Genomic DNA, 13086 nt, shown 5'->3' with positions numbered 1-13086 from the left:
CTGGTTTTGACATCTAGCCTAAAATTTGGAATCATGATTACCTTTCTTTGGTGTGGTTTTTCCAAAATTGACATACTATATCAGGATTTCATCAGAGTCTGTTTTATGTAATAAATATGTAGTTCCTTTCAATACAAGTCAAGTTTATTTCTGCAATAATACAACTTTGATTTAATTGCAGTCAAGTCTCACACAGTTAAAACCCGAAGCAGATGTTATGCTGAGTTTTTGGGGTACAGTCATAACTATAAAGGTTATGGAAATTCCTTACAATTTTTGAATGCTATGTTAAAAGTTGCTTTGTATCCTGATATAGTCTAATTAACATAGAGCAATGGGAGAAATTGATGTCTTTTGGGTTGCTCAACTCACTTAGCATACCTGATCTATCCATCTGGCACGAGCTACCAGGAATGGCCAAAATATTTTCATATATTTTATATGCAAAGTAAAGTATAAAGTAAACAGTGCTTGTAACACTACTTAGGGAATAAGGTTCTTGAGAAAAACCAACTGGGATCCATACAACTGTCCCCTCCAATGACGAAGATCACTCACTATTTCCTTTTGTTTTCTCATGGACAGAAACTGAAGAAAATAAAGAACCTTTCCCTGAAGAAGGAGAAATACTTTTTTAACTCATAAGGAGAACTCAAATATTCATTGCAATGACAGTGCCAGTCACAAAAAAAGCTAAGCATCATCTCAAGTAAACTGTGGTACTTTATTGCTTTCTTTGAAGTTACATTAAAAAATCATTATCCTTTTTATTCCACCTAAAGAAAAAGGTTGATGAGTGTGAGTGTGATGGGGTGGCCATATGAGCCAACTTTCTTGGACATACAGTCTTACTGTACATGAAAATCTTTACTTACCTAGTTAGTTTGGATTGATTTTCTTGATTTTTTTATCTTGCCAGAACAGCAGAGATTTGGCATAGAAAGAATCCATGACCTGAAAACTGTCCACCCAGCTGGTGCTGCTTCTGGGCCCTCTCAGGACAGAGGTCAGGCCTTCCCAACAATAAACCAGAACATATTTAAGTGACACCAGGGTTGCTGTCTTTGCATTTTTGGTAAGAGAAGAAATAGAATTTATTGTAGCCTTTTTGTTGATATTTCTAACATGAATCATAAATGGCAGATAGTTTTATCATATTGTTAAGTTTCAATTTCTGTATAATTATCAATTTAATTTTTACATTTTATTTAATTTAGATTATTACTTTTTTATTTGAATTTTTCAAGGTCAATAAAGAGGATGGACTTAATAAATATTTCATCCATGTTAACAACTACAGTGATTAGAAGTTTAAAAAACCCATATACCAAAACAATTGGCACACATTTATAATAGTCATTGCACAGCAAAATAAATGAAGTTCAGCTATCACAAATGAGATGAATGTGGCTCCACAATGCCCTGTTGAAACACAGCAGACTGGATTAAAATGCTCTTGCTGCCAAGGAAATTCTCTGCTACAGCAGTGTGTGACCCTTGCATCAGAATGTTTTATTTATGTAACACTAGGTTGAGATTAAAAATGTCTTCATTTTTATGATGTTATGTTTAATAAAAGGGCTTGAAGAAGCTGTCTCTTGATAAACCTGCCAGGGCTATTAAGAAACAGTGCTACATAAAATTAAACCCTTGTTTCTTGTCCTGTTGCAGGTCCTGTTTCTGTGTGTAGCCCTAGGGAACCACTAGACAAAAGTCTTCAGCCATGCTGCTTCTGCTTCAGCCTTTCTGTTTGGCTGTATAATTTAGAGGCTTATTCTACAGACCACAGATTCCCAACTCCAGCTGTGGGGATGGGGAGTTGCCCCTAATCATGTGCTCCGTGTTTGGGTTTGTTGTTTGGCCAGGTACTAAGGGAAGTCAAACCCCCTCAGGACGCTCAGGAGGACACAGAACCAAGATATCCCACTTCCTTCTCTCTGCCTCACTGGAAATCTTGGGGTAAGAGTTCATGTGATACGAGTACCTCAGCCTGACATTATATTAAATGTGATAAGCTTGCATTCAAATCCTAGATTCAAAATCCCTCTAAATATTGAAGGACTTTAAAACCAGGAGGAAAAAGACTTATGCAATTATGTGTTAACATTCACAGAATGAGAGGTGTAGCATGACAACCAAATAAATTAAATACCAATGTTAGCAGAAAAATCTGATCAAATTAAGTGAGGAAAAATGTCTGATTAAAATAAGTCTCTCAAATGAAAAGCCCAGCTCTGTCTTAATAATCTTTGGGACCTGAGTTCACCCAAGAGAACATGTTCTTTTCTTGTCTTTCAGACACTAAATTTGTTTTGTAGTTTAATTATATCCATTTCCTCTTCTGTCACAATTCTGTATGATGTTCTCCTCTCCTTGTATCTTACAATTTTTTATTGCTCATTCAAGCCTCTAATGCTTTTTAATAGTAATAAGAAAACCAGTACAGTGTCACTTTTCATAGTCACAATGGTTACCTTTTTTATTGTTGAATACAGTGGAAGTTCAGAGAAAATTTCATACCAGTCTTGGAAGAACTGTAAGTTTTCAACAAAGCAGAGGACTTTGTCAGAAGTGCTAACAAACTCACAATGGAATAAAAGAATTCTACTTTCAAAAATCATGTTTTCTCATTTGTTCCTTTTGTCCTTTGGCTTACCATAGGAAAATTAAGCCTTCCAGAACACATTTTTACTCCAAAGTAGCCAAACCAATGATAATTTTATATCCTCATAACTTGTTTTAGAATATAATTAGAATTTTCACTCTCTTGAAATCCATTCTTTCTTCAAAGAAAATTAATAATGTTTAGACATGAACTGGCAGGTTTTCATTGTTACAGGATGTTATGAAAAGGTTTTCAAAATCTTATATTTATTTCTAAAGTAGTCTTGACTGTTCTAGGCATTATAACCTCATGTGATGCACTCCTGGTAAGTTTTGTTCTACAAGATTTTCCAGTGTTTGGAGATAAACACCACTGGCAAAAAAATATATTTACAATGAACCACTGTTGAAGTTAATGCCCTTGACACTGTTTTGATCCTGAACTTTTTACAGCAAAATCCTGAACAACCTGCAGTTCCCATGTATGGGCCTCTTCTGTAGGAAGAGATTTCTGCACAAGTGAATGCCACTTATTTCACAGGCAACTAAGCATTAATTCTCCACCACATTCCCTCAGCCCCAAAAGGGATATTTGGATCTGAATCAGTGACTGTGCCTTGAGGTATCTTCAAACTGCCTGCAGCCAGAGGATGTTTGGTTCAGGGAATCAAACTGCACCTGGTCAGATGTAAACGCCTTGAGCAACATGCTCAAAGTTTTCTTTGCTCTACCAGCATGCTCCCGTGGTGATAAATTATTTGCTAAGTTAGATATAGCTGCTCTACAGACACTGAAGAATTTGGCCCATGCCTAAAAGTAAAACTGGATAGGAACTACAAGGAAACTAATTTTAAACTATAAATCCACTATGCATGTATGTCCTTGAATAGTAGTTCAGTATCTTTTGTAAAGGTGTCCTCAGGCTGTGTGGTTTCATGATCTTTTTTAAGGGCTTTAAATATGATAAATATCTTAAGTCCTTTCCCTGCAGAAGGAATGTCTGGCTGATTTTGGAGAAACAACAAAGCAGGTTATAAGCTTCTACACAGCTCTAAGCAAGAGTGCAAGTCACAGAACATACTGAAAACATAAAGGAGGAACACATTCTAGTGCTCTTTGAACGTATTCCATTTGGTGAGTAATTTTTAAAACTTCATAAAGAGCGGGTTTCAAAATGTAGTCCTTTGCTAATTACAACTTGATGATACTTGGCTGCACTCCCTCCAGATTAGGGTTTTGGCTTTTATTTCCAGCTCAGGAAATGATGCAATGCTACTTGCTAGTTTTGCTGTAACATTTAAGTAAAGGCTAGTGCTTTTCAGAAAACAGAAAAGCACATGCTAAACTGTGCTCTGGTCCTACCCAGGCAGACTGGGGAACCCCTTGCTGATGGCAGCTCTCAAAGTATACCTGTTTTGGCACATGTGCAGTAAATGCTGCATGGCCAAGGCACCATGGGCACTGTCATCCCACCTCCAGCTGCATCTCAGGGCCCACAGACATGAGTAGAAGAGAGCACAAGGCAGAGACAACCAGTTCTGAACCTCCAGACAATGCTGCTGCATCCCTGGACACATCAAGATGTGTTTCTCAACAGCTCACTCATATCTGCTGCTCTGGGATGCACCCTGGGACAAAACATTACCACCAATAAATATGATACACAATACAATTTATATTCAATGAGCAATAGATGTATTAAATTTGAATAATTTTTTTCTTTTTAAGCATTGGTGGACTTAGAGATCATTGTGTAGCTCCCCAAACAACACAGCTCCATGCTAGTGTAAGCACTGTGGAGTTTATTCACTAGCAGGCCAGTCCTGTTGTGTTCTTTGCCCTTTTCCCTTGAGCTCATAAAGTTTCTCTCCACAGCATCTAAGACCTCTACTTCCCACATAAATCCCAGAAACTTTATGATGGCTTGACATAGTTCCAACGGTTTTATCCAGATCACAGTTACTATCAGAACTTGAAAGGAAATTAACAAAAAAATTTATTGACTTGAACCAGTGAAACAGGAGAAATATTGGAGGGACAGGAAGGAGCAGAGACGAAGAGATGGTATGATGTTTTGTGCTGTTTCTCTGATAATAGTTATAAGATAAAATTGTTATACTAATATTACTTTATTACATTGAAGTACATTTTCAGAAAAGGAAAAAACCCTGCAAACCTCTTTAAGTTCTTCTGATGCATTTTCATAGTTATAAGGTGAAGTCTGATCATATGGATAACAACAGCAGTAACAAAATACAGGAGCCAAGTCAGCTGAAGCAATGAAAGACTAAATTATACAAGAGACTGTGCAAAGGTCAAGATAAACTTTAGTGTGCATGTGATGCAGGGAGCATTATGACACCTATGTAAGGTCAGACAGGTAAGTACAAGATTTTGTGTGAATAAATTGAAATTTTCCCCAGGCACTTTTTTTGTCAACGTGGCATGACCGGTGATTTAGTCCAAGAAATCACTGGTTAGGAAAAGCAAACCCAGCAAAATCACTGGCAGACAATTTTAATTTCTATTTCTTTAAAAAATTTATTTTGTCCCTTTGGTAATTAATAGAAGGTAAAAATAATCATGTCTCTACTTTTCTCCACTTAAAACCTAATCTGCTGGGCTTTCCTCTCTAATTCAAATGCTCTGCCTGAAAATAATGCTGCTAAAAGAAGTTTTAATTATATGTATATATTTTTTGAGACTGCAAATACAGAAATATTTCAAAAGGGAAAACTGCTTTAAAACAAGCTATTCTGGATTATAAAAAAGGCATAAAATTGAATCTACAATCTAATCCATTAGTTTGCTGTGTTATTTGTGCTTATACAGGTTGTGAGTTTTACCAGTTTACTTAGTACTGAAAATTCATTAAGACAGAGAATGAATTTCTGGCTTATCAATACCTTGCAAGCAGCCTACCATAAACACTGTACTAAGTTTGACAGACACTACTCAGTGTTCAGGCTGTACAGATGGCCAGCTAAATCTCATGGCACTGCTTGCAATCTCTGGTCAAAAATGTAATCATAAAAAGCTGCTTCCAGCCAGACTGAATTTTTGGTATTAAAAAGAGACATTTTATTTTCATGACTAAATGAAGCTTACATGATTAAATATTCACTTGACATTACCAAGTATATGAACAAAGTCTCCATCCATTCTAAAGCAGTGGTTAAATTTTTGAAAATGTAGTGTGAAAAACAGACATAGTCCAGAGCAAAGGTATTCGGATCTGGATGCATTTCTTATATTTCACAGAAAATCTTTCCAGACTTACAAGGACTGTATCTCTTCTTTGCTTTCTTCACTTCTACGTACTTTGTTCGCATTTTTGTGTATGTAAGTGTGAGTTTCCAGAATGTTATTATGTTTTACTGTGAGTCATCTAAGAAATAACAACATTTGCATGTTTTTCAGCTTTTACAATGTCAGGCTTTTGAAAAATAACTAGCCAGTGTTCTCAAATTCCTGTAATTAGATCACTGTCAGATGTAGATTGTTCATATTTGTTGGTTTAGATTACCATGCATTTTTGAGAAAAATGTAAAAGAAAATTTAATTATTTATACAGGCACAAAATCTCAAGGTTCTAGAACTAAAAATACAAGTAGTTCTGGGACACTTTGTAAATCACAATTATTTTGGTAATATTTCTACATTACCATATGTTTTTCTGCAGGTTTGTTCAGTTTATTTTCACAATTTTCAAATGAAAACATTCTCCTTCACAGAGAAATAAGGTGAATCTAAGTCAAATGAGAGCTGGTCATGATAATTTTCTTTTCCTTCAGGTCATAAATCCATTGATCAGTTGTTCATCTTGCATTTCCTCTCATCTAGCTGAAGCAAATTCAGAATCAAAAACATTCCAAAAAACTAAAAGAACTTCCTACTCTTCACATGAGACAGGAATCCCATCCCAGGGAAGGACTCTTCAGAGTGGGAAAAAAAACCACAGAAAAACAATGGTGACTTCTCCTTTCTTTAGGGGTAATCTTGCTTCCCTACAAACCTTTCAAAAAGCTTCCCCTCACTCCACTTAACCATCATGCCATCCCTGTGACCTTAAAAATTGTCTTCATCTCCTCCTTCTTCTCCCTGGGCTCTAACACATCTGAAAGACGTGAATGGAGCAGATTGAGTGACAATTGTGAGTTTTCAGAGAAACCACTCAAAGATCAAAGGTTAATAAAGAGTTGCAACCATAAGACTGAGAGGAAGATGAATACAGAGCTAATTAAAGCCTGAACAAAACAGATAAGAACATCAAAAAGCATCTTTCTCCACAAACTAGCATTTGATGAAATGATGCTCATTTTCAAAGCAGTACACAGACATTATTATTTCTCATAATACACCAGTGAGATAAAAAAATTTGTCGCTTAAAGCTAGCCAATAAAGTAATAAGGAAGAGAAAGACTTTTCTTTTTCAAATGCATTAGGACAAAAGGTCACAGTGAGGGACGGTGGCTGGAGTTTAAGCTGTTTATGAACAAAGGAAGGCAACAGTGAAACTAGTGATAATTGTTACAATAATAAGATGTTGAATTCTAGTCACTAGAAACTGGCTCTCTAATCAGATTCAGTCAGCCCAGTGTCCCTTAGAAGTCCTGGGAAGAAAACAGTGGCTTCTAAGTGCAGTTCTTCCCACTTGGATTTCTGCCTTTGAGCAATTCTGGAGGGGCCCAGAACTCCCTCGGGCAATAAGAAGGGTTCAGCTGAGATTATCAGGGATTTTGTCCTGATTTCTGAATTGTTAAATGAGGAGACAAAACTCAGTTGTTTTGTACATATTTACTGCTTTTCTCCTTTTACACTGTGAGTTTTCTGGAAAAGGCTGTACTTCATTATATTTTTACTCAGTGAAGGTAGTACAGCATAGCTTTCTCCTCTGCCTAGGGATCACAAGAGTTACCATGTGGCCAATATTGAAAAAAAGAATTTCCTCCAGAGAATGATAATTAAAAATCAGCTCTCCCAAATACATGTGAAATGATATAAATACCTTGAGAGAAATGGGGAAAGAAAGGTGAATGTGGCAATAATACAGCTGTGTGATAGTATAATGGAGCATAAGTAATAACCTGCTTAGATTGGGTCCTTTGCTGCAACTGTGGAATAGTTTTGTCTTTTAAAATGAACAAAAAGTCCTTTTTTTGTAATGACTAAAGACACTACTACTCCTAGAAAAACGTAAAACACAGTGAAATCATGCAAAGTCCCTAAATTGTGGTCTTAATCCAGATTTAATATTATTATTTTGATTTCTAACAATTCATAGTGATAGAAACCAACCTTGTTGAAGTTGAGCATTTTACATTGACTATTAAAGTCACAGAGTTGTTATACTCTATGCCCAGAATTTTCCAGAGAAAATTCAAACTCAGTCTCATAATTATTTTTTCCTCAGTTAGACTGTTTTCCCCAGTTAGTTCTGTTAGACTGTGGAATACCTTTGTTCAGTAGTCAATATACATAGGTTAATTCTTTTGGATTTAGCTGAAATGTGGCTTGATAGTGGTCTAGGGTATGATTGTCTAGCAGCAGCATTCCTCATGCCTGTAGCTTCTCTACAGAATTGCTGTATATGATTTTAGTGACGTTCAAGTGCAGAGTACAGAAAACCCTAGTTAATTCAGGACATTTATGACTTTCAGAAAGGAGCAAACCAAGGCCCAAATAGAATATGCAGTGAAACAAAATGAGCATTTAAACCCAGAGTTTTCGCTTTGTATTTTAAGATAAGGTTTTTAAAAAAATTATTTATTGCAAACCTCTCCTGAACTCTCAATTTTGAGGTATCTGAATCATCAGCTTACAAGTTGAGTCATTCCATTAATTTGTACTTAATACTGTTTAGCTGAATCTAAGAACAGTAAAACATATTTGTAGGCAAATTATCAGCAATGAAATAAACAAGAAACTAGTACACAAGCCTTAATCCTAATAGCTATAATTAGGAACCCTGTGGCTATCTGAACATTCTGTATTTTGATCCCAGTACAGTTTTTTGTTAGTGAAAGATTTGGTGTTACAGCACTAGGATACTGATCATTTTCTGACTGATTTCTTTGCTTTGAAAGAATTCTTCTTAAATGTTAATTCTTGCCTTTTTCTGGAGAGTTTTCCCACAGTGCATTGAGATTCAGTGTGACAATGGAAATGCAATGGAGGGTGGGAAAACTTGCCTCTCAAAGAGATGTGTCATGGCAATTCACCTCACCTGAACCATGCAAGAAGCTGAAGCTTTTAGCTCCAGATTCAGATCTTAGCAGGTGTGATCCAGAAGTGACTTTGAACCTACTGAGGCCCTGCTTTACAACAGTCTCTTCCTATCACAGCCCATCGCATACCAGTCAGAATCTGGCTGTATGTGATTTTAAATGTGTATGCCAGAGGCTGCTGAGCTGCATCCTAACAACAGCTCTGTGTGGAATGGCATGCCTGCACACACAGCTCAGTACAGAAAGACCTGAGAGCCCCAGAGACTCAGGCAAGGGTTTTCACAGAGTAGGAAAGAAGGTATGTACTTTTGGCATTTACTTGATAATGTCTAGAATCTGCTCATTTTCAGGGTTTATCTCGAAATAAGATGGAAAAAATGAGTGAAAATATAGACTAAAATCTGTATTATATATAATATATATTATCTTTTCTCTGTATGTGAACATTCTCACTTGGTAAACTGGTCCAGAGTAAACTGAATATTTATGCAATTTATACTTATAAGTTGGAGAAGGCAATGTTTACTGAAATCTCTGTCTTAAAACCAAGCATCTTTGGGCAAACGAGACTTTTACAGCCATTCTTTTAAACTAAACTGATTCACACACAGCGTCAGTGACATCGTTGCCATAATGTAGAAACATGGTATGACCCTGACTGGAAAAAAAGCACCTGTTCCCTTAGAGGGACAGTAGTATCACCCAGCAGTTACAAGTAAGGTTTTAGTTGCTTCTGTTCCTGACCTTGAATCTACAAGGAGGAAGTTGGTCTACATATTTGTAAGCGTCACCATTCTACATCATTCTGACCAATTTAATTTTTCTCTTGGGGAGAGGTTCAAACTGAACTTCAGAAGCAAAGACAGTATGAACTGCTTACAAAAATGTATAAGAATTATCTTTCCTTATCCTCATCTACAATGAGAAACTACAGTCTCCTCTTGCTGAGTATTTGCTGGTGTGTATGTTTTTTGATCACCAGTTTATGAAATATAATCAAATCAGAATTATATAATGTCATCATGGATTATGCTATGATGGTACTAATGCTACTACTAAGTACAATGGAGTGTGACCTAGAAATTTCCACACACATCAGCACATTGAGTGTGAACGAGTTCCTTCAGAGCATAAAATTGCTAAGGCCTCTCTGCTGTACAGCTTGGCTTTCAATAACTTTTTATCCTTCACAGGCATCAAGACAAGTCTTAGAATAAAGGAAGTGTTTAAAGAGCTATTTGCGGCTGTTAAGAGACATAAAATGACAACACTTTCTGGGCTGTTGATTACCAGTCAATCCCATCTGTCCTCCCATGTTCATTGGGCATACCAGGAAAATTTATCGAGAATAATTGTCACTGCAATCCATTGGAATCTCACCATACTTCATTTTTAAGATTATTTTTCAAATATACTCTGCTAGTTTTATTGGGATGCTGAAAGTGTCAGAGAAGAGACGAGAACCCTTTTCTTGTTACTGGAGTTTTATAACTAGCTTTAAATGAATGGCCTGAACTACATGTCTTAAACCTTATCACGCTGCATTACTTTTAGAAAGATAAGAGATGTCAGAAACAGAATACTATAAACTGAATGGATGCCATTATTAAGAATAAGTGATAAAAAGAAGCAGCAATATGCTAATAATAAGCTTACAAATGATAACAAGTCGTCACTGAGATTACAATCCTTTTTTTTTTTTTTATAATTGTATTTTTGATGTGGTATCTTTAATATCTTTAGGAACTGAAATTGCTAAGAAAACTGCTCCATCATATTTGAAGGATTAAGCCTGTAAAAACAAACAATTGCTGCAACAAATGCAGATTGTTTCTGCATCAATATAATTGTCAAGCTTATTCCCAAAATGAAATATTTTTTTTGATACCTTCATATTAGGCAATCATATAAAAATATTTCTGATTATTGGTCTGCCTCCTCACAGCTTCCTTAGAACCTAAGCTCCAAGTTACAGTGCAGGTATTTTTTTCTAATTTATTTCTTTAATGAAACTCTCTTTCAAAATAATGTTTCCTAAATTACTTCAAGCCTCATTATAAATGTAATATGATTTCATTTTGGTGTACCTTAAAGCATAAAATTTTCCTAATAAAAATTTCACTCCAGGTTCTAAAAGTATCAGGCTATTGTCTCAAATTAGTCTTATTATCTTGTTTGTCTGATAAAGAAATTACACTGAAGAGGAGGAAGCAAAGCATGAAAAGCTAACAAATGTGGTCCCATCACTGAAAAAAAAGAAAAGTAAAAGCTGGCATTTCTCATCAACACGCAGAAAACTAAATTGGACATAATGAGACATATGCCAAATATCTTAGGAATGAGTTTTCTTCATGGCATTTGCCATCTACAGCATAATTACTAAAACATTTTCCCAGAGCAAACACAGAAAATTTAGAGTGAGATATTATTTTACATGCTGATTACACTTTTTGTACATCATTAAAATGGCTCTGAAGTCTATGTCTTTGAACAATTTTATGCCTTAATAATGAAAAAGAAAACAAAATTAATTGCTATGAAGATTTCTTCTTCAGGTCTCAAAAGGCAGCAGGGATTTCAGGCCAACGCCTGGTAACATATTCCTCAGTCATGCATTGTCATGGCTACCTGCGGTGCTGGCACAGTCTGTGACAGCACAATGTCGTTTTCCTTATTGTAACCTCAGCCCACATTTTGAAACAGCCTTTGCTAATTGTGAGTCAAACCTACTTAGAGAGTAATTTAGCCAAAGTCCTCATAGTCATACTCATTTATAATATGAAGAAATCTGGTACCTGGTCTTAACACTAATATAGTCCAGGAGATTTAATCAAGGCTGGATTTCTTGAAAGGCAAATGAAGTATTCTTGGTGGCCTACAGCCATAGGCAGGCTGTGCTGCTCCTGTGCAGCTGCAGCTGTGTTCAGAGGTGACCAAAGAGTGAAGGGAAAAGCACATCCATGCTCAGCTTTAGGATTATGGAGCCGTCCTCAGAACCATACCAGGAAGTAATCCACCACTGTATAACTCAAGTTTCCACCCTGCTCTGGTCCCCACCCAAGTGTCTATCTGAAGTGGTCTCCTTGAAGCCTGGGACAGCTCAGCATCAGTGACAGCAGTCACGAAGGGCAACTTGGAGACTCCATTCCATATTAAGGCTGGTCAGTCCTGCCCACCACTCCTACACAGGTCTCTTGTTCTTGTGCAGACAGGTGAAGGCTGCATGGAGGTGTTCCTCTGCCATTGTTGCTCTTGGCTCACTGCTTTCAACCTGGGTGGTGTAAAGAAAGAGAATTTCCCTGTTTTGGTTGGGAGCAAGGTTGGTGAAGGACCTTGCAGCCAAGAATACATCTACCCAAGGTCCCCTTGGAGATGGGTGTCTGTCTACCACCACACACACGTTTAGCAAGTTCATCTCATACATGCTTGTGTAACCACATCTATCAAATTTCTAAGCCATCTCAAAGATGAAGATGCAGCAGATGATCCCCCCTAAACATGAGAGACCAGTGAGTTGAGGTTTCTAAGCTTCCTTACTGAAAGGGTGTCGGGCTTGGCATTCTGCATCCCCTTGTGGACTTCTGTCCTCCTGCTCCAGGCTTTGGTGAATACCATACTGCCACACTGCAGTTACAGATCAGGTCTGGATATAAATTCTCCACTTTCAGCTATTTGATGTTTGTTTTTTTTTATAGAATAACATTTTGTGGGTCACAGAATCACAGAAAATGCTGCATTGGAAGGGACCCACATGGATCATGGAGTCCATCTCCTGTCACAGCACCATTTCCAGGAGTCAAAAGCGTGTGCCTGAGAGCATTGACCAAATGCTTCTTGAACTCTGTCAGGCTTGGTGCTGCAATCACATTCTTGGAGAGCCTGTTCCAGTGCCAGACACCCTCTGAGTGAAGTATCCATTACTGGGCTTTACTGGATTATCCATTACTGAGATAATTTACTTTGAAGTTAAAGAGTGAAGATTGGACTGCAAGGACAATGCATTCCACTAAGCGAAGGTACAGTAAGCCTGTGTGCCTGAGCACTTTCAAAACTATTGTTCAAACTCCTCATGCATTTATCTCAGCTGCATATACTGACTCCTTGTGATAAAACTGCACAGAGAGATGCATTTTTTGCTTAACGAGAAATGTAGCTGTTGCTACAGGAGAGGAAATTCATTTCGAAACACCCTAAATTATTACTGTAGTCAGTCTGTGATATTGCTACCTCAGCAGAGGTAAAAACAGTAGGACAG

General features: G+C 37.0%; 1 long non-coding RNA gene across 1 annotated transcript in view; it reads left to right on the top strand.

Annotated features, from left to right (window-relative positions):
- Nucleotides 1-10968, top strand: part of LOC147654200 (uncharacterized) — a 48321-nt gene extending 37353 nt beyond the window's left edge. The window contains exons 3-8 of the long non-coding RNA XR_015284687.1: nt 920-1075; nt 1672-1959; nt 3596-3738; nt 4480-4668; nt 4748-4984; nt 6399-10968. This is a non-coding gene — a long non-coding RNA (uncharacterized LOC147654200). The remainder of the gene's footprint in view (nt 1-919; nt 1076-1671; nt 1960-3595; nt 3739-4479; nt 4669-4747; nt 4985-6398) is intronic.
- The last annotated feature ends 2118 nt before the right edge of the window (nt 10969-13086 follow it).

The sequence above is a fragment of the Cyanistes caeruleus genome, chromosome 3 (genome assembly GCF_971803275.1).
Source record: "Cyanistes caeruleus chromosome 3, bCyaCae1.hap1.1, whole genome shotgun sequence".
In the NCBI taxonomy this organism is placed as follows: Eukaryota; Metazoa; Chordata; class Aves; order Passeriformes; family Paridae; genus Cyanistes; species Cyanistes caeruleus.
Note: the sequence above shows the minus strand (reverse complement) of the source record. Positions and strands in the feature narration are given on the sequence as shown.